Source organism: Sturnira hondurensis, unplaced genomic scaffold (genome assembly GCF_014824575.4).
Source record: "Sturnira hondurensis isolate 20B ecotype Veracruz unplaced genomic scaffold, ASM1482457v3 Scaffold0006437, whole genome shotgun sequence".
In the NCBI taxonomy this organism is placed as follows: domain Eukaryota; kingdom Metazoa; phylum Chordata; class Mammalia; order Chiroptera; family Phyllostomidae; genus Sturnira; species Sturnira hondurensis.
The window spans coordinates 8739036-8761095 of NW_028079068.1; the positions used below are offsets into that span (position 1 = coordinate 8739036).

The 22060-nt window shown below is 55.0% G+C and overlaps 1 long non-coding RNA gene across 1 annotated transcript; it reads right to left on the reverse strand.

Annotated features, from left to right (window-relative positions):
- Positions 1 to 1206: 1206 nt before the first annotated feature.
- Positions 1207 to 14028, reverse strand: LOC118989143 (uncharacterized). Its single transcript, XR_005066959.1, has 3 exons — positions 14018 to 14028; positions 3832 to 3835; positions 1207 to 1331 (listed from the first exon to the last, which is right to left on the reverse strand). It is a non-coding gene; the product is annotated as an uncharacterized LOC118989143 (long non-coding RNA).
- Positions 14029 to 22060: the final 8032 nt, after the last annotated feature.

Here is a 22060-nt window from a genome sequence, read left to right on the forward strand (position 1 = left end):
AGGCTACAGATGGAGTACAGTTTGAGAGAGGTGGGGGAAGGGAGGGAACCTTTGGGATCCGTTTGGGCTGTCCCCAGAATCACCTTTGCAGGCTGAGTGGCAAGTGTGAAGTCACTTTCTGCACAAGGGTTTTCGCTGTCCTCTGGTGAACTTCTCTGCTTGGCTGGCCGTTGTTTTGGTTGAGGGACCACGTGTCTGCTGGCCATGCAAGCATATGGTGCCGGTGAGAACGTAAAGGAAGCCACGTGGTCTGTGGACCAAGTACTGGGACGAGGCTGGGCAGACAGACTGCCTCTTCCCTCCTGCCTCTTCCCCCCCCCCACCCCCAACATGCATCCAGGCTGAGATCAATGGCCATGTGATTGGGGCAGGTAACCGGGCTCCTCCTCCTCCCCGATGAGATGAGGCACGGTGCATAGCACGCAGGCTCCAAAGTCAGGCTGCCTGGGTCTGAGTCCCAGCTCGGCCACTTGCTAGCTCTGTGACTTTGGGGACATTAAGGTTACTTAATGTCTTCGTGCCTCAGTTTCTTCATCCTTAAAATGGGAATGGTCACAATCCCTCCCTCACAGGGCTGCTGTGAGGCCTGAATGGGTTAACCTGTGTGAGGTGCCCTCGAGGTGATTGGCCTTCCCCGAGATGAATCACAGAGCTGCATTCCAGGTGACAGTGGGCCGCTCTTTCTCCTACCTCCTGGGGCGGCTTGGCCTCCGAGCGGCAAACAGGAACCGCTAACATGCTTCCAGAGAGGCGGTGAGAGTGCTGGATGGACCGAGGAAGCCCCAGGGCACTTCCGACTCTGCCGAGGGCTCAGAGAGGCCCCTTCCGACGCCTGCTCAGCAGTCCTGGCCTCAGCAGAAAGGGCATCTCCCCAGGAGAACCCACGCAGTGGACACGGGCCTCAGGTAGGCAGCATAGCAGACCCGGACTCGGTGCCCCGCAGCCTTGCCAAGGCCCCAGGCAGCGTCCACCAATTCCCTACACTCCCGAGGTCATTGTCAGAACCGGTGCCCGAGCTCTCGACTAGCTGGTCCTCCTTGATGAAAACTCATGGAAACTTGCACCTTCCACCCGCATCGGTTCAAACTCTCAGCCCACTTGTCTGAGGGCTCGGCCGGCTACCCCTGAAATAGCCCCGGGAGAGATCAGAACACTGGCCTGCATGCTGCTGCCCTGCATCGGCAGGTGATTCATGGCTTTGGTGGGAGAAAGCTTGTGTCTCTGTTTCAAAATGGACTTGGTGACTGCCCTACACGGTGGAGAACCTGTTCTCCTAGGTCTGTGTGGCTCCACGCACTCTTCTCAAAGGACCACATCTTTACAGCCTGCCTCTGGGCAGTAGACAGCCTTCTGCTGCCCTGCCAGGGACGTGGGGACTGGTAAGGGGACCCTGGGGGCAGCCGGTGAGCAGTCTGGGGGCAGGGAGCTGAGGTGAGGGCAGATCCGGTGTTGCAAGTCATGAGCCTGCGATTTTGCCTGGGGGTTAAAAGAGGGAGCACCCTCCTGGCTGGTGTGGCTCAGTGGATTGAGCGCGGGCCTGCGAACCAGAGGGTCGAGGTTCGATTCCCAGCCAGGGCACACGCCTGGGTTGCAGGCCAGTTCCCTGCAGGCCAACTCCCAGCAGGGGACACACGAAAGGCAACCATACATTGATGTTTCTCTCCCTCTCCTTCCCCTCTAAAGATAAATAAATAAATAAATAAATAAAAGAGGGAGCACCCTGAGCAGACAGCATGTCTCCCGTCGCGTTCACAGTGAACTGAGCTGTAAGAGTGGTAACTTCATCACTCAACATGGCTAGTCTGAGAAGCCTTGGAGAAGCCAGCCACTTCTGGTGGTCAAGACTACCAGCGTTGCCTGTCTTTGGCAAACCAANGTTCCCTGCAGGCCAACTCCCAGCAGGGGACACACGAAAGGCAAGCATACATTGATGTTTCTCTCCCTCTCCTTCCCCTCTAAAGATAAATAAATAAATAAATTTTTTTTTTTAAAAAAAAAGAGGGAGCACCCTGAGCAGACAGCATGTCTCCCGTCGCGTTCACAGTGAACTGAGCTGTAAGAGTGGTAACTTCATCACTCAACATGGCTAGTCTGAGAAGCCTTGGAGAAGCCAGCCACTTCTGGTGGTCAAGACTACCAGCGTTGCCTGTCTTTGGCAAACCAACTGGGGAAATTCCCGCTCCCTGGAGGAGCTGGCCGCTGGACTGGCTGTGTGAGGCTGCCACCTGCTGGCCAGGGCTAGGCAGTGCTGGATCCTCTCTGTGAGTAAAATATTTTTTAAAGTCTGTTACAAAGGCTTTCATCTATCACTCTCTCACTACACGTATAATTTCATCCCCCGGGCTACACTATTTTGCCTTGGCGTCCGTCTAATGTGTACTTCGACCTCTTTGGACTCCAGGTCCCTACCTTCCAGTACATTTTTCCAGTCAACCTTCTAACTGATCTTCTGAAACGCAAGTCTGGTCATCTTTTCCTGGCGTACAGCCTTTCGTTGACTCTTCCTTGTCCAGGTTCCAACGCCTCCCTCAGAAGAACCCAAGGCTAGCTCCTCCGCCCTTTGTAGGTGCTTGCCTTTCCTCCTCGTCTGTCCCCTGCCCAGCACCTGCTCATACTCTGATTCATTGGACGTGTCACTTCAGGAAACCCTCCGCATTACATTAGATAATGTACTGTAATAATGTAGTAAGGGGGGAGGAAATATGAGGGGACGTAACACACCACGCTATGACTGGGTGCTTTCTTCCTGTTCCACGAGACAGAAGCTGCTTGAGAGTAGAGACCTCTGTGTCCCAGTGTCTGGCCTGTGACCGTCACTCTCTAGTTAGCAGAAAGAATTGAGGGAGGGAGAATAAAAGCAGGCAAGACTCAAATCACCAGGCATTCCTCCGAGGGATGATGGAGCTCAAGAAGGAGCTGAGTCAAGGTCTGGGGGTTTCAGAGTGAAGGCGCAGACAAACGTCCAAGCAGATGGTAGGAAACTCCATTGCTCAGTAAGCAACACTTAGGTTTTTAAAAAGCATATCCTTCTTCTTTAAAGATTTTATTTATTTATTTATTATTGTTGGAGAGAGGGAGGAAGAGAGGGAGAGAAACATCAATGTGTGGTTGCCTCTCATGTGCCCCCTACTGAGGACCTGGCCTGCAACCCAGGCATGTGCCCTGACTGGGAATAGAACCAGCAACCTTTTGGTTCACAAGCTGGCCCTCAGCCCACTGAGCCACACCAGCCACGGCGGTGAGCAACACTTACTAAGGTGTCCTTTGTACTATTGTTTCCATTCAGCTCATCCCACTGGTAAAGTAATCTTTTAAAAACAGGCTTCAATCCCTTACTCAAAACTTTTTTTTTTAAGCTTTTTTTTTTCATCCTCACCCGAGGACATTTTTTCATTGCTTTTAGAGGTGGGTCCAGGGAGAAAGAGAGAAACATAGATTGGTTGCCTTTTTATATGCACCCTGACCAGGAATTGAACCCACAGCCTAGGCATGTGCCCTGACCAGAGATCAAACCCACAGCCTTTCTGTCCATGGAAGATGTTCCAAGCAACTGAGCCACCCTGGCCAGGGCTCAAAACTCTTTGTTTTGAGATCCGAATTCAGTAGCCTGGCCACCCAGGACCCCCAACACGTCGAGGTTGCTCACTACTCCCCTGTGCCAAACGCACCGTCCCTGTCCACGGGCTCGAGACTTACTGTGCTGGTAAATTGAACCGCTGACTTAACAGGCCGTGTGGCCAAAGCCCTCCCTAAAATTTCACGTAAGACGCCTGTTGTATCTGTGAGTCTGAGGTGCTATGCCGGTCACTGTGAAAGCACCAAAGTGGGTACTGCTCTGTGCCTGCGGGGAGCTGACGGTCCCGCTGGGGTGAGACCCAAGGAGGGTGATGGGACGGCAGAAAGGGGCATGTCACAAGGGCCTGAGGACGAGGGGGTCGCTAGAGAAGAGACTGTACGTGGAAGTGCCTCTGTCCTCGGCACCTCTCCTCCCAGGCGGTCCTGCCGTCAACTTCTTCCATCCCAGGGACTCAGCCCCTCGTGACCAGGCCCTGGCCCAGCTCCCTGGCCACATGGGCCCCCACCTGTGGGCCCCACGCTGCAGAGAGCGTGAAGAGAACGCGCCATGTGGTGCATTTAGCACCCACCATCCCTGAAACACTCCTCCCCGTCTCCCTTCCGTGTCTGACCTGTTCTTCCTCGAAAACCCTTCTCTTCCTTGACAGTTCAGCCCAGGCTTCCTTGGCGAAGCCTCTGCTGCCGTGTCCTGGTCAGGCCTGCAGCCTCTTGGAGCCTGGTTCTCTCCTCTGAGGGGTGTAACCCCCCCCACCCACCCCTGCGGCCATGTCTTTTTTCTTTCCTACTCCTAGTGCCTGACCCAGCATGTGATGTGGAGGGCGTGTCCCTTAAATGCTGTTCACTGAAGGGACCTGATACACCGTGGGGATGCAGTAGGCACGAGCTGACTGCACACGGCTCGGTGACTCACGGAGGGTCCCGGGAGGTCCCAGGAGAAAGCAGGAAATCGCGAGCAGGATGTGAAAGGCTTGGTGCATTTAAACTGGGCAGAGAAGGGAGAGAGAGTCCCCCGTGGAGTAGGGAGGGGCCCGCCCAGCCAGCAGTGGAGGCAGCTGTTTCAGCTGGAGCAGAGGGTGTATCTGTTCAGCGGGGGGAGGGCTGGACGGGGTGGTGGAGAGGCCTCGCGTGCACTCGGGCACCTTGTGGCCAGTGGACGCTGCTTCTTGCTTTTGGAAACCACAGTAACTTCATCAGGGAGGTGTTGAGAGTGGGAGGGGCCCTCTGGCCTTGCCGTCGTTTTACGTCCCGGCGTTGAGGCGCATCTGGTGACCCAGACTTGGGGACCCCAGGCCCGTGCAGCGCCTGAGCGGCGGGCGTGGACCGCCTCGCCTGCGAGGGCTGCGTCGTCTGCGTAAACAAGGCTTTTCCTTCTGGCACTGCCCTTGACCTGGCTCAGAGCTGTTGGTCCTTTGGGTCCATTCAGTTCTGCTCCGTCCCTCTACCCTCGTGACTGGTGGTGACCCGGAAGATGGCAGCACCCACGCAGCAGGTGGCCTCTAGAGCTGAGTCACCGCCCTGGGAACAGTGCCCTGCCTGGTGAGGCCAGCTCCGGCAACTGGGGAACTCGCCACCTTGCCCGGCTCTGGGAGGCCTCTCGGGGCCGAGTGAGAGCAACGCGCAAGGGGTTCTTTCTGCATCTAGAGTGCCACCGAGCTGATAAAAAAGTGGGAAAAAAGCCACTTGGAGGACTGAAAAAGAGCCTCGCCCCATGGTAGTCTGTAGCCGGTGCCTCTGGCAGAGCACAGAATGTTTTTGGGGTTTTTTTTTGCCCTCACAATTATAGTTACGGTCCATGGCTGTTTTATTTGAACACTCCAAAAGTATCCATGTAGGGATATCTTTAAAAATAGGATGAAGAGGACTTTAAAATGTTTTAGGATTCTCTGACCTGTGAATTAAGAGAGCTTAAGCAGTAACATGATGTGGAGAGAGATCTAGGCCTTTGATGTTCTAGGAAGTGAGCAGAGGGTTTTTTTAAGCTTTTTATTATTCATCGTTAACGCTGATGAGTGCTGTGTTTTAAAATAATGATGCTTTTATTTTATTTCCACAGAAGATAAAAGTGTAGTGTTGCTTTTAAAAGGAGGGTTTAAAAAAGTACGCCTGGCTTGTTTACTATGCCAATGAATAGATGACCTCAGTCTACAAACCAAGCTAACCATAATGCCTTTCCTTGCCCAGCAAAATAAGCCTTTATCAAGAAGGGAGGGGAAAAATAACCAGTCTGGCCAGCACGTCATCATTTCAGCTGGTCAGGATTTTCCGAAAACACCAAACGAAATGCGCGCTCTGCATTTTCGTGACAGAACAGTAACTCTTAGGTAATGCCACCAGCTTGCTCAGTCCCCATAAGGCCGTAGGAGAGTCCGGTGACTGTTACTCCGTGGTCTGAATGGCAGAGGGCGGACGGGGTCAGTTAGCAGAATGGAGGTAAGAGACTCCCAGCCCTTGCTTTCTGAGCATGGGGTTTTTTAACTTGAAAAAACGTTTTTTTGACTTTATACATTGTGTGCCCGGTTAATTCTGTATAGCTGAAGTATCACACAAAACCCCGTCATTTTCTTGAAGTTGGCCTCGTGCTCCGCACCCCCCACCCCCCCACCCCCCGGCCCAGAATGGTCCGTATTCACGTCCGTGGAACTCTGAGTTGTCAAGTGTGCTGTGAGCTGTGACTTGGAAGTCGAGTCTTTTCTCCTTAGGTTTCCTGTTTACTTTTCGTAAGCCCTGTATGTGTAAGGAATTAGCCACACGAAAATGGGGAGGGTCAAAACTTTTCTGAGGTTTTCTAAGGCATAAGAACTGAGGCAGGTTCTGCGAGAAACCAAAGCCATATCCTGAATCCTACATCCTTTATGATTTCAGGTCAGTAAAGACTGAGTCGGAACACACTCGAAAGTCCGAGGTCAATTGATTCTAAAGCCTGTGCCAGTCAAAAAGGCTCAGTGGGATTCAGGGTCCAGTTTGGGGAGAGAAGGTTTTAACAAGAGGGAAGTTTCATTCTTTCCTTTTTGACTCGTGAGTGGTAGCAGAACTAACCTGTGTTTGGATAGAAGTTGTAAGGACGTCAGTCCTGGTGACCCTACAGAACGCTGAGGGCGTGGTCAGCAACCGAGCACACGCACCCGGCCGTTAACAAAAAGTGGTGGTCGTGCCAGCGTGGCAACACTGGGCGCCGGAGCCATTGCAGGGCGCTTGGGCGGCACGCAGGTGCTGGTGGGTTGGTTAGCCAGGCGGAGACGCCCAGTGAGTCCCCGCCAGGGCACGGGCTTGTGTACCCTGCCCTTGTGAAGTCAGAGCCAACATTCTTAATGGTTTTGAACGATTCAGAATGTTTCTCTCTCGGCAGGCCGCTTCCCACACTCGGGCTCTCCTTACTAAGCCCCTCGGGTGAGGTCCAGAGCAGAACCCTGCCCGGCACCTGGTGCCGCAGTTCAGAACCGTCTTACTCCAGAGCAGGGGGAGTAAGTCTCTCAGTGCCGTGAGACTCGGCCTGCTGGGTTCAGAGACGAAGAGACGGCCGCAGCAGCGGAAGGCCAGGCCAGCCGAGCCGGGCCGCCTCGGACCACGCAGCCCCTGGTCCAGCCTGGGACGGGGGCACCTGCGGGAGAGGTCACTGACCTTTGGGGAATGTTCCGAAAATTACTTAGTTCAGAAAGGAGGGCTCTGTCTCTGTGAAACGGAACAAATCGGTTACTGTCACAGGCAGGTTCGCCAGTGTCCTTCGCCGGTGTTGTGGCTGTTAGCTCCTGGCAGAGATAAGAGTAACGCCTGAAGACGAGGCATGCTACGCCTCTCGCTCCTTTTCTTCCCCTTTGCTTTCTTTGGAGAATTACCCTACGCCACACTAGTCCTTAATAAAACAAACTGCGAATCCTTTCCACAGGAGAAGGAATTGAGCAACGATCTAAGAACAGGCTGTGCCCTTCTGGGCACTGAGTAACTGTGAGCTTTGGAAGATGCTTTCGGAGCCTGGAAGTGCCCCTTGGTCACAGAGTACTGGGGGTTGGGGGAAGACCCGGCACGGAGCCTTGGGGACAGCAGGTGATTCCCGCTGTCCCTGCCTGGCTGAGGCCTAGAGGGGGCTGGAGGCCACAGGAAAGGACTTGCCTCTGTGGAAGCTCAGCCGTGAACTGGTGGCCCCTCCTGGCCACAGTCATGGTGGTCCTCCAGATCCCAGGCCGCCACGATGGTCTGCAGGAGCCCCAGGAAAGGCCGAGTAGGTCACCGTGCCCTGCCCTCCAGAGCCAGCCCCGCCCTGGCTTCTAGGGCAACCAGGCTGCCTTTATTGGTCTAAGAACAACCCACACCGAGTGGCCAAATCATTAACCTAAGGAGGAAAAGTTGGTCCAAGAACAAGGATTTGCACCGGAATTCTGCCCGGGGGCAGGTCCTGCGCTCTCCGCCCAGGTGGCCTGGAGGCAGTGGTCTGGTCACCAAATTGGTCTTGGCCCCATTTCTACAAGACGTGCTCCCCCCCAAGAATGTAGACGAACTGTGTTCCCAGTTTCAAGGTCAGCATCTCCAGCCTGATCTTTTCGTAGGGGGACACCGTGCAGTGTCCCCCCGTTGGCGGAGCCCACCTGGAGGAAAAACCACCTTGCGTTTCGCTGCTGGCAGGATTTCGGAGACGAGTAACAGTGCGCTCCCCCAGCGCCCACGTGGCTTCTGCCTCAGGAGGCAGGCGGTTAATTTTGAAGAGCGGAAGCCAGGGCTGCTGGGCTGTGTCCAGGCCTGTGTGCCGGTGAGGTGGCCTCGTCCACGCGCATCACAGAGGTGCACATCTCGCCCCGTGCCGAGATGGAGTGGCTGGTGCGGGGCTTCCTCTTCGGCCCATCTTAGTTTTTCTGAAAGTCGTGCTTTGTTACATTGGTGCGTACTTAAAATTGTATAATCCACCAAATGTGCCAAACTTACGCCACGGGTAAAATGTCTCTAAAGGAAAATGACGCTGAAAGCTGGGAAACAGAAGAGAAAGCGTGTGTCGTCCCCTTCAGGTGTTCGTGTCTGCGTTGGATTAGGACAGCTTCTCCCAGCCACGGCCGCTTCTGTCTCGGGCGGTGCTGTGTGGACAGCCTCCCATGGGGCGAGGGCACTGGGGGGGATGGTGAGACAGCCCCCTGGCCGCCCTCGCCGCTCCCTCAGTCGTGTGAGGTTTCCCACGCACTTGGCATCGGGACGTGTCCCCGTGTCAGCTCCGTGTGTGACAGTTGTGCCTGTGTTTCACCACCAGTGTGAGTGCGGTGCAGCGTCCTGGGACACAGCCGTCCCCCTCGGCCTTCTGAAGGTGTGGGGTCTGGGACAGGACTCTTGTTGAATGGAAGGGCATTCGGCAGGTTTTCATTTAATCTGTTCTGTCCATCTCCGGCCAGAGCTGCATTCCAGTCAGAAGGCAGCTTGCACACCCCACTCGTCAAGGTGCCCTGGGGACCCAGAAGGAACGGCCCACCCCCATTCCCTTGCGCTTGTCCCACCACAACGTGGAGAACAGGAGGCCCTTGGGAAAGCTCAATCCTGGCCCCCAGGCCCGCTGCTGCCCTGCCCCTGGGGGCCCTGTGGCCTCCAGGGGTTCCCCTCCTGGCCTCTCACCTGCTGTCTGCACCCCCTGCTTGCTTGGACACACACACCGCGAGGGCTGGTGCCCGCCTTGTTCATCTGTGTCTCCAGCTCACGGCTCCCCACACGCTAGGTCTCAGCACACACGTTTCTTCTCTCCGTCAGTTTCATGCTTCTCCTCCTGCTGTCGCTGGTCTCACCTTTCACCTCGTGGTGGGGGGGGCGGGTAGACACAGATACATGAGTTCTCTTTCTCCCTCTCTCTCTCTCTGTGACATACCACGCTCCTCCTGTAGTTCAGTTAATCAAACCCTTGTCATCTCATTTCCCAAAGGCCCTGCTTGCCAAATTCAGTGGCTTTCCCCCATTGTTAATCGAGCCACACCTCCCTGCTACAGCGAACACGGTTAACTTGTCCCCTCCCCGACCCTCGCCCTTTCCCACTGGCACAGGCCCCTTTCTCTGCAAAGCTGCCCCAGCCCACTGGTCAGCCGGCCCCAAGCTTGTCTGACCCTCAGTGACCCTCGTCCTCTTGGTCAGGATGCACACTGGAACACTTTCTTTGTGGTTGTCCATCAGTCTTCACTCTATAGTTAGACCGTGAGGTCGAGTGCGGGTGCATCCACACCACGGACACGTGTGCTCCCCCAGCAGCTTCCGCCACAGCGCTGGGCCCCCCAGGAGGCCGTCAGCGGGTGTGTGTCGAGTCGTTCCGACAGGCTGTTAGCGTCACGAGTGCTGAGAAGCCCACCGTGGCTCTGCAGCGTTGCTGGTGCCCTCAGAGCCTCTTGCAGCTTCTGCATTGTGACCCCCGAGTCAGTGGTCTGGGAAGGGAGAGGGGGATGACCCTGCCGGTCATTCCGCAGACTCCTGACTCCTGGTCGTGACACGTGTGCTACCCTCCTTCTCCTCCAGAGAAGCCTCAGACCCACGGCCTCATGCACCGGTGCCCGGCACTGCTTGAGTCCTTCGCACCAACTTCAACATACCGGCTGTGCATACCCTCAGAAAGTCAGTCTCGAGTATCGGACGTGCCCTCTCCTCACGGGGAGGTGGCAGTGGGGTGGGTTCGCATCCATGGGAGTCACGCGTGTGCCACGTCTCTGACATGAGCTGTAGTTTTACTCTGAGAACGGAGAACACCATCCCCTCATTATTGACGAAGAAACTAAAGCCCCAGAAAGGTTACATAGCTCTGTCCATGGCTGTGCAACGCATGACAGGCAAAATCTGAATCCAGGGCTTCCTGACCCTAAAGTTGACACTGCTTGTCTCTCTCCCCCACCAGGTTAAATGTGCCGCTGGACGGGAGGCCACCTCACAGCACTCGACGTTACAAAGGCAGCATGCATGTAAGTGCATGACTCGGAGAGGCCGGAGCAGCTCGTGACGGAAAACAGGGAAAGTGTTTGCGGTAGATTCGATTCCTAGCAGGGATTGACAGACGTCAGCCTCTGGGACCCGGGAGAGGGTGGGGTGCTTGAGGGTGACAGTGGATGACCCTCTTTGGTGGGGGGGCGAGGGCTTCTGTGACAAAGGTCTCTCCTGTTGAGACGCAACCCCTGGCTCCTCCAGAAGCAGCAGGACCCCCTGAGCGAGGCGTGCTCACTGGCTGTCACTCTCTGCCCCGGTCTTAGGTTTGGTGCAAACCTCAGTCCTGCAAGGGGGCCGGGCTCACCAGGAGGGGCTGCAGGAGGCACGGGTGTCCAGCGCTCCCTGGGAGGTGGGGGTGGCCATGCGGAGGTGCGAAGCTGCAGGTACGTTTGTCAAACTCGCTGTCACAGGTGAGAGAGACCTTAGTGTCATCAGAGGCGGCAGACGCAGTGGTCCCTGAGTTCTCACGCATCCTGCAGAGGAGGGACAGCCTGGGGGAAGGAAGCAGGCTGCAGAACAAGGTTTTGTCATCAGCACAGGGTAATAATGGAAGGAGGACTTAGCAGCAGCTTCCACAGCCTGCTCCGAATGCTGTGCCTCGCCGTCTGGCGCGCATCTCTGCACCTGCTCTGACGGGGGACCCGCTCCTCGTTTGCGTGATCAGGCAGTTTTGGAAACGTGCTGTTACTTCACAGGAGTATTTAGATGCTCCGGTATCATGGGATACCTAATAGCTCCACGGTGCTTAGAAGCACCGTTTGTACTTCTAAGCTAAAAATGTTTTAGGTTTTTTCCCTGTTGTAAGACACCATTGGACTTAACGATAGCTTTTTTCTCTCCTGCTGGCCAGGGTCCTCCTGAGTTTCAGTTCCAGCTGTCCCGAATCTTCCAACGTGTTTCATCCTTTAACCGACAAGTGTTGAAGTGCATGAAGGGCGTGCTCGGCGGCACTGGGCTTGGAGAGCGCACAGGTGAGGCACAGTGTGTCCTGACTCCCGCGTCTGGGGCCTGTCCCCCCGCCCGCCCCTAGGCGTGGCCTGGCCGGTGGCTGCAGTGGCGTTGAAGTTGCTCCGTGGCATTGTAATCATTAACTCAAAAATTGCTTTAGATGGGAACTCGCCAACGCAGTCTTTTCTGCCTCACACTGTTGAGTCGGCCTCCTCTTCCTGGGTGGAATGCGAGCGTGTGCAGTGGAAGCCACCTGGAAGGGACCCTCTCTGGTGCCGGGTGCAGGAACTCGCGGTTACTGTGGCAAGTCACGTGTGCCGAAGACGGAAGTACTACCTCAGACCGTCCGTTTTCAGAAACAAAGACCTCGAGACAGGGCCTCCTCTCCTGTGCTGTGGTGGAAGGTGCATCCCACCAGTGAGTGAGACCACGCAGGGGAGGCTGCCCTGCGGTGTCAGGTCTCAGTTGCCTTCCCCTGACTTCCCAAGGAGTCGCAAACAGAAGGCTATACTCACAGGCTGGTGCTGCCCTCTGCTGGCCTCCGGGAGTTTGTGCTGCTGCAGCAGGATATTGCAAAACCAACTTGGAAAAGGGGAGCTTCCTCATGTGGCTGGTGCAGGCTGCTCTCATGCCTGTCCTCTGTGATTGGAGCTGTAGGTATAGCCGTAGTTTATTTCATAAGACGCCTCGCTGGTCTGACCTTGGTGATCTGAGGAGTGCACAGCCTCGTAGCGGCGGGCGTTTTCCTGGCGGCGGCCATGCCCACCCAGAGTGGGGAGCTGTGTGCCGCTCTCTGTGCAGGAACTTTCCCAACCTCTGCGTCTTCAGCAGGAAAGAGAAGGTGCTTCTTACTTGTCGTTTTTTTTAAAAAACTCATCTTTAGGGCGTTGGTACGGTGACTAGAGGGAACAGCTGACTTTGACTTCCTCTGTTGGGCTGGGAGGTTTCCTAAGGGCTCACGCTGCCATTTGCTCTGCAGGTGCTGGTCCTCGTCGAACAGACGCCCCCCGAGGACTCCTGGGCCCGGAAGATGACCGTCAGCAGCTGCGTTCACGGCCCCAGGTAAGCAGAGGCTTGTGCTCCCTCTCAACCTCCGGGGGCTTTGCTCTGTTTTGTTCCCAGATGGTTCCCCCCGAACCTTTTTATCAGACGGTTATCAGTGTTTGATCTATTCCTTTTCTCTTAAACACTCGACCCCCAACTTAATACAGAACCTGAAACACAAACCCCTGTGTAAATGCAGGTGTCTGAGTCCACACTCACATCCAGGCCTCAGAATGAGGAGAGTTCTGAGAAGCAGCAGGAAATACCGAAGGCGCTCCTTTCGGTCCACTCAGTTGGAGGTGCCCTTTGCAGACCGGAGGGCATCTTTCCCAACTGCAGGACGTGTGGCACCCTCTGCAGCGAGCCACCTGGGACCGTGTCGGTCCGGCGGACCGTACGGTGAGAGGTCGGGGCCCTTCGTGTCTGAGCTGTGGGGGACCTCTGTGCCCCTCTCTGCTTCACTGTGTGAGGGAGAAGTGGCGTCACTGCAACCTCGTCACTGAGTGTTTGCATTGTGCTATCTCTGGTCCGCCTTATTTATCTGACTGAATTTTCACCACAGCCTTGTGTGGTGGGGACTCTTTCGGCCCTGATTTCACAGCTGAGGAGACTGAGACTCAGAAAGTTCGAGCAACGAACCCGAGGTTGCGCAGGGAGCCCACTGCAGAGCTGGTCCGGCTCCGGAGGTCTGTGTTGGGCCAGCTCGTCCTGTGGCCTCACAAACACGGGGGCAGGAGGGCAGACTGCTGGGCTCCACCCCCCTGTGGGAGGCAGTGTTTCAACACCGCCATCCTTGCCTGCCTGCTTCGTGACCGTTATTGTGTTCTTTGCCCCTGAGCCTCCTGAAGATTCGTTGGGAAACAGGGCTGTGGAGAAGACGGGACTTGCTTAAGGTCACATGGCCAGTCAGAGGCACGGCCGAGGGTCCCGTCCGTGCAGGCCGTGTCCTGCTGCCTCCCGGGGTGCTGCTTCTGCTGCTGGGGCCCAAAGCTGGTGTGCTGGTTTGCTCACGTGCCTAGTGGCGAAACCCCTAAACTTGGAGCCATTTACGCTCAGAGTCCCACGTGGCCACGTGAAGGTCAGTTGCTGCAGTGCCTTCAAAGCTCCGAGCAGCCGAGCATGACGGCCAAAAGCCTGTGGGTGGAGTCGGGAAAGCTGGGGTGTGCATCCTGGTCGTGCTGCTCGTCAACTCCATGAGCGACGGCAAGTCACGTACCTTCTGGGAATCTGTCTCCTCGCCCAGAAGACATAGGTCACGCCACCAGCTTGGTGTGACGGTGGCGAGGGTTGACAGAATGCATAGGAGGCGCTGGGCGTGGGTCTGGCAGAGAGGAAGTGATCCAGGGGTGGAAGCGACTGGGGTTTCTCAGAGTGCCTTCCAGTCCACCCTCGGTTTTTTTGGCCTTCACCTTGAGAATGCACTCCAGAGGTCTAATCCATCCAAAAAACCCAAGATTTGTGTAGTACTTAAAAAACGATAACCATTTCCGTATACTGAATTCCTTATGACCCAAACCACCACTGCGGTGTGGGAATTTGTCCCCCCCAGTCTCTAGGTCGGGATACTAAGGCTGGGGAAAAGTAAATGATCACCCCCAAGACCCCCATCGCTGGTAAACAGCTCAACCAGAGCTGGCTGGAGTTTCGGCCCCAACCCCTGTCCCTGCCCCACCCGCCTGCCGCCTGTGAGGAAGCCTCCTAGACAGGGGAGTTGGCAGAGGTGGACTCCTGGTGTAGGACCCAGCGCCAGACCAGAAACCGTTGCGTCTTTAGTCTGACCCAAGTGCTCACGTTTGGACTGCTGCATCCTGACATCCGTCATGTTTTTAAGCCACATCCCTGAAGAGGGGCCGGAGTCAGATGCCATCTCCGTTTGCAGCCCTCATGCCCCCAGGCACATTCTCCAGTTTGCTCACACAAGGGCGCGCTGGCATTTCACACCAATGAAAACATTGTGCTTTCACGTTCCGCTGTGGCCACCCAGGGGCCGTGGTGTGGTTGATTGATTCACATTTCAGGCCCCCACTTTCCTATCAGATTTGGAAGGAAAGTACAGAGAAGGGCAGCTTGCCCTAAAGCAGCATAAAATACAGCAGTGCAGACAGGACTGGCTTTCGGAATGGGCACGCATCCTAGCGGGCTGCAACACGGAGGAAAGACTTGGCCTTGACATTCAGGTGGCCTTTCCCCACGTGGGAGTTGGGGAGTTGGACAGTTCCAGGCATGTGCTCTGCTGTAAGGAGGAGTTGTTACATGACCGCGTTCCTCTCAGGTGATGCCGTTCCTAGAGTTGTTGATGGTTGAAACAAACTCCCTGAGTTACAGCAGTTCAGTCCTGCCGTGTCCTGGCCCAAAATCTCAGACCAGCCAAGGGCACTGTTGGAGCTCAGAGGACGTGGCCGGGAGCAGGCGTGCTGCCGTTCTCCCGCAGCGGGAAGACTCGGCGGCCAGCAGACACCACTGGCGGTCACCCGTGTTTCTGTGCGTGTTCTGGAAGGAGAACGCCCGAGCCCCGATAATTTATTGGCTGACGTTTTCATTGCTTTCATTGCAGGGAGGTGTCCTTTGCTGAATGCCTCCTGTCGAACACGGCCTACGTGAGAAGACAGAGGTGTGAAAGAATGCACCCACCCTTGTTCTGCTGCTGCGGTGCTCGGGGTGAGCTTGCAGGGTGATAGAGGCACCGTGCGTGCCACATCGGTCGGTGTCTGCGAGGGAGCAGAGCAGCGTGGTGGGGGCCGAGTGGGTAAGTGTGCGCGCCTGTGCACGGCTACACCATGTATTGGGTGTATGAGATGTGTAGGCTCTCATCCGTCACAAGTAAAACACAGAAATCCGTGGTTCGGTAAGTTTTTTCCTCATCACTGAAGTGTGTCATTCGAAAAAAAACTACTAAGTGGCAAAAGCTGTGACTTTGTCATGTGTTGAAAGATAAGCAGACCTCTCTGTTCTGGATTTAAAATGTTTTATCCGGCAAGAGTAACCCGGCCCCACCTTACAGACTCGGTCACGGACTGACTGTAACCCCTAGGGAAGGATGCGGCCGGGCCGGAAATGAGTCACAGCATTAGAGTCACTTGAGAGGTCACCGGTTCCTGGGGCGCAGCGCACTCTCAAATTGAGAAGCTTACGTTTGCTGTGACGTACGTAGCACAGTGCTCGTCACTTCACCCAGCGTGTGCAGCTCTGTGCGGCCAGCGAGCTGCCGCGTCCTTGGAGACGGCAGGACTGCTGCACGTCCCTGTAGCCACAGGGTCCTGTCCCCTCGCTGACAGAGACAAAAAGCTGGCCTGGCAGCACAGGCGTGTGGGCGGGTGCGTTTCCACCGAGAGGGAAGACTTTGCGTCGGGACCTCCGTCTGAGGGTGACGGGCCGAGGCTCTAGGGCGTGAGAACACCGATCAGACCACAGCCACACAGCCTGGCCCCTGGCTCCCCAGCTTCCTCTGACCCGGCCTGAAATCGGCCACAGGTACCTGCCATGGGGCGCTGTTCGCACACGCAGAGCTGGACTGGAAATGAGGATGGAGAGCAGGAAAGTGAAAAGGTCAGGAGCACGGACGATGAATGGTACGGCCCGGGTCAGAGCCCCGGGTTGCAAGGTGACGGACGGGGTTGTGATAAAACAGAATAGGCAGGGGCGTGTTCCCGCTTAAATGAGACCAGAAAGTCGAAGTGGGTGAACCTGGATGGCGTCTGGGTTCGCAAACGAACAAAAAAATTTAGAGAAGTGGCCTCATTTTTTCGACACCATCAAGAATGTAGGAGTAGCGTGTCCAGGTGGTTGTCAGTTTACTCTCAAAGCATGTGACGAAACACACTTACCTCAGATGTAGGTGACATGGCAAGAGCAAAAATGGCCAAGGGTGAACAGTTGTTGCATTTAGGTGGTACGTATGCTTCATTTTATGAAAACGAAGCATTTTTACCAATTGAATGGATGTCTCAGATGGCTCACGGCAGTTTAAAATAGAATATGCTTCCCTTTAGTAGGGTGGCTCAGACGCACGAAGTAGCTCCTTGGACCCCCAGAACGTTAAAGGGGGTGACAGATGGTAGGCTGTCCAATAAGATGATACCGAGGCTGTAGTAAGATGGAGCAAAGAAGTGTGGCCTAAAGTAATTTTTGGAGAGAACTGAGAGTACAAGTTACCTTTTTTGGAGGGGAGAAGGATGGTAACGAAACCCCTTCACTCAGATGCAACCGAAGGAGTTCCTGTATTTCAGATCTTGCCCCTGGGCTGTCCCATTCTCCTCCTCGGACCCTGAAATCACAGCGCTGCACCGAACCAGAGTTACCGATCTCCAAGGCAATGCGGGAGGTCTGGGAAAATGCTGTCGTCCACTCCCAGCAGGACATCCGCACCCGTGTCGGGGGCTGCGGGACGAGGAGAGCCCCGGGCCTGCCCGCCCCAGCTCTGCGTTTGGCGGCGTCTGCTCACAACCGGGTTTTAATGTTTTCCTTTCTAGGTTGTCTTCATTTATTGCATTCTGAAGAAAACACGGATCGTAAAGCTTCTTCAGGAAGCTGGTTTCATTTGGTGGTTTAGACTTAAATAGTGGTCGTCTAGCACCATTTGAAATCAGTGTTCTTGGGGAAGACCGTCGGCACGACCGGCAGTGGAGGGAGGGAGTGGCCGGGTGGAAGGTGGTCCAGGAGAGCCTGCCCAGGGCGGTGTGGGGCGTCTCCCTGTCGGACTGCGCGCTGGCTCGTTGGGGTAACAGGCTGTCCCCAGCGCTTTTCCTGTCGTACGAACTCCATCACACAAGGGTCAAAGGGCTGAGCTATGACAGGCGTGGCCATTGTTGGGTCCTGCCGGCCCCTCCGTCCTCCTGTGACCCCTTAGAGGATGACTGATTTCTGTTGGTGTTCAGAGTCAATACAATTTTCTAGCACCATCTGAAATCGGTTATAATGACTGGGGAAGAGCGCCGTGCTGCCGACTAGTCAGGGAGTCTGTGTTGGTTGCCTTGGGACTCACGAATAAGAAGCGAGAAAGCAAACTTACTGAGGTGACTTTCCTTTTTTTTATTCTTCTGAGTTTTCATTGCCTTAAATTACAGGGGTTAGGATGATGATAAATGGTTAAGTGTTAACGATTGTGATTGGTTCTATTCCACGGGATATGGGAGGAGTTTTGTTTTGATGATAAGATACCTAGAAAAATGGGGGAAGTCAGTGACTGGCCCCCATCACATGAAAGGGACAGTGAGGGGCAGCTCTGCCCACAGCGAGAGCTGTGCGGCCTCCTCCGTGACTGCTGTCCTGTGCGGCCCGGGCGCTCGGCCTGTGCCCACCCAGACCACTTTCTTAAAAGGCAAGTGCCAGGTTCATGAGAGCAGAAGTTCCATCTGTTGAAGCACATGAAAAGTCACGAACAGAGAACTAGGTGTCTGTGTCCGGGACAGAACCGTTCAGTTTAGAAAGCAAGGTGATGGAAACAGGAGATTGTACTTGAACTATTATCCTCCATTTCTGTGGAGGGAAGTTGTCCCCCCAAAACAGTGCTGAGTGTTCCAGGTCAGAGGGCCGAGGAGGACAGCCTCCAGGGAGTGCCGTCTCAGCCGCTCCACCCCGCAGGCCGTGATGCTGCCTCTGTCCCCAAGTGCCAATTGAGCCAAAGGTCAGCCGCTGCCACCACTCGCAGTCCCCGCGTGGCATCTCGGAAGGGACACGTGGTGGGATTCCAGACTGTCCTTCCATTGTTGCTCAGGCCTCCACCTCCCGGCTCCCTGGACACTCACCCCTGCCTCTGTCCCTCCTGCTCCTCGGGTGTGCGGAGAAGCCCTTTCCACCTCAGGGCTCAGACTCAGAATTTGGGGAGGAGACACCACTTCCACAACGGCCTGAATTAAACAGGAGAAGGCGAATCTGCCTCACAGAGTCCGATCTTGTTCTGAAACTTGCCCTGTGGTTTTTATGTGTCTTCCAGTACCGACATTCCCACGTGTTTTGTTGATGCATAAATAATTAGGAATGGATCTGCTTCATGAATTAGGAAGTTGAAAGGAGAATAATTTTTAGAGGATTGTTGTCCCCATTTTAGAGAAGAGCAAACGAAAGCACAACAGATGTGCCCCAATTCAAAAGGCGGTTCATTTACGCCAAGCAGACCGAACCCATTAAAAAACAGTAATTTATAGCTACTTGCAGCCTAGGGATCGCTGCCCATCTCTCCGTGCGGCCTGCAAGGTGGGGGGTGTTTGCCCACATCAGGGACGAGGAAATGGACGCATGGGGAAGTCCGGTAACTTGCCTGGGATCGTGCAGCTTGTCCCCACCGGAGTCGGGATTCTAAATCCTAACGGCCAGACACGACCGTGATGGTCACAACAGCCGACACTGGGCCGTTACACCCTTCGTGCCAGGCACTTGCTAAGCGTTTACGTGAATACCCCCTTCGATCTGACTTTCAGAGGAGTCCTGTGAAGTGGGCGCTGTTGTCCTCCTGTTTTGCAGATGAGAAAGCAGGCTGAGAAGAATGAAATCATTTGTAACTACAAAGTTTTCATGTAGGGGGGAGTAGGAACCTCGGCCTGCCAGTGCTAAAGCTCTCAGTCTGCGCTCTTCACCCGAGAAGTCTGAATTCATTACTGAATTCCTTACGTCCCCTGAATGTCTCTGCTGGGAAACGGACGTGTCACGTGACTGGAAGGCAGGCTGTATTCTAATGTTATGTTCTGAGCTTCGTACAGAATTCATTTCTGTCTATTGTGCCTAAAATACAATCTTGTGTATTCAGAATGACCTCTGATTCTCAGACACGGTGGAAAACACAAGTCATCCAAGGCTTTTAATTTTTTTCTTCCTTTCGTGCTTAGTAAAGCCACAACTCTCTCACTTAGCCAAAAAGAAAATAAAGTCTGTGCGCTCTAGAGACAGAATGCATTATACAGTGTTCTTTAAGTTTTTTTTATTATGGAGGTAACATTTACATAGCATGAATAGTCCCCCACCTTAAAGTTTACAATTCGGTGGCTTCCAGTAATTCACAGTGTCCTGCAGCCCTCAGCACTGCCTGATTCCAGAACATTGTGGTCATCCCCCAAAGAAATAGACACGCCCTATGCCTCCCCGCCCCCCACCCCCACCTCCCCTTAGCTTCTGGTAACCCCTGATCCTCCTCCTTCGGACCTCTCTGTTCTGGAGGTTTCATACCAAGGGAATCACACAATACGTAGCCTTTTGGGACGGGCTGCCTCCCCTTGGCAGGGTGTTCCCAGGGTTTGCTCCTGGTGCAGCCTCAGCCAATCAGGGCTTCCTTCCTTTCTGCCGCTGGATCCTACTGGACCGCCTGGGTTTATCCGCCCCCTCGGTCTGACGAGCACGTGGGTGGTGGTGCTTGACACTGACCTGCCTGCCGGTGGACCCCCCTGGCAGACAGCGGGCCCCGAGCCCCCCCGCCAGAGGGCCGCCCTCAGTGCCCCCATCGGCCACCACTTCCAGACCTCTTGTCTGTTTCTTCTGGTTTTCTTCCGTTCAGAGGGCTTGTGTTGCTCTTCATTTTGACTTTATTTTTGTATTTCTTCCGTGGAAAGTGAGGATTTGGCCCTAACACCACCACTCATCCATTTGCCTTCACACTTCAGCTTTGCCACAGTTTTTGGTCCAATCAACAATATACATGGGTAATACATAAATACTGTGGGCTGCACAGCCACGTAGCTGTGTTAACTTAGGACATTTTTTAAATCCTGAAACGAACCACCTCATTTGCTATGTACCGATTCATGGTCTTCACTCGGGCTGTGCCATCCGTCCCTCCATCTGACCGTCCCTCCATCCCTGCGTCTGTGCACCCGACGTGGCAACCCCCCCCCCCCCCCGCCCCAACAGGAGCCGGTCTGGGCTGCAGGCCCCTGTCCTGGGCGTCGCCTCACTGTGGTCCTGGAGGTTCCCTTCATCCTCCCCAGGTTGGATCCCCCACCCAGGACCCTAGGACCGTTCTCGGTTGACTGTCACCCCTCATCCTGCCCCCTGGCTGTTTTGTGTGCACGTGCCTAAGGAAAGGTGACCGCCCAGGAGGGAGGCGCCGGAGACTTTCCACGGCGCTCTCATGCTGTACCGGTGACTGGGCTGCCTGGGGCAGTCCTGATGGGAGACAGGTTTCCCCTCAGGCATTTATCACGAGGATACTTCTACAAAGCTCCCGGGGTTGTTGAGTCTAATGCGATGCTGCCGTCTGCCCCCTTTTTTCTGGAAGTTTCCAGGGGATTCTGTTCCTTCCTCGTGCTCCATAGATTCCACCCTTGTGTGCGTGACAGAGGCCTTCTGCCATTCGTTTGGCCGGGCGCTTAACACCCCTCTCCTGCTGGAGGTCCACGCCTGTCCACCACAGAACACGCTTCTCTGCCACTTCTAGGTGACTTCCCTGCCTCCTCCTCGGCCTGCTTTCTCCCTAGAATTGTTATTCTTCATGCACGGGACCCTCTGGACTAAGCCTGTGATTTTTCTTCATCTTTCCCTTCCAGTTTCCATATTTTTGCACTTGTTCTACTTTCTGTGCAAATTCCCACCTGTATCCCCAACACTTACTACAGAATTCTTATTTCTGCTAATACATGTTGTAACATCTGAGAGCTTCTGTCTTTGTTCATTGATTTTTTGCCCATTTTTCTGCTCTGAGGACTCCCAGACGTTGCTGAGGGTGGTAGATGGGTTCTGCCGCCCCCCTCCCCGGCCCTTTTCCGAGTTGTCTGCCCCTCCATTGTCTCGGTGTCTCCCAGGCTCCCTGTGTTTCCATTTTGGGTTTTGTCTTTTTCGTGTTACAGTTAGAGCATTGCTCAGGTGCCTGGTGCCTAATGATTCTTAGCTGTCCGTTTGTGGTTAAGGATGGGGCCTTCAAGCCATTGGAAGCATCTGCTCTGTTCTGTTGGCAGGACTTCCCAGCTGGTGGGCATCCTGTTAGGACGTGTGGTAGGCAGAATAATGACACCCCCCCCCAAAGATGACCACATCCTAACCCCCAGGATCTGTGAAAATGTTACCCCAGCCACAGAAAGGACTTTACAGGTGATCCAGGTTGACGCCCGAGTTACCCAGGTGGGACCGGTCTAATCACTCGAGTCCTCACGGGCAGAAAGCCTCCCCTGGCTGTGTCTGAGGGAGACGTGACCAGGGAAGACATGTCGGAGACACCGTGCTGCTGGCTGTGACGACGGAGAAAGAGGGCCTTGCGTCAAGCAATGCGGGCAGCTCCCAGAGGCCCGGGAGGCAGGGACACAGAGCCTCCCCTCCCGCCTCCAGAAGGGGACACAGCCCAGCGGACACTCTGGTTTCACCCCGTCAGACCCGTGTCGGACCTCGACCTCCAGAATGGTGAGGGAGTGCGTTTGTGTTCAGTCGATAAGTGTGCAATGCTTTGCAACGGCAGCTACAGAAAATGGGCACGGTGATTAGGAGGAACTCACTGAGGAATCTCAGTGCCATCATTTGTAAGGTTTGGCCGGGGGTTCTTTCGTGGTCTGGTCTGTTTCCCCAAGGGGGAGTCCTCAGTCTCCCGTGGGCAGTCGGACCCGTGAGGCTCACTGGAACAGAGCAATTGCAAATGCTGCTAGAATGAAAT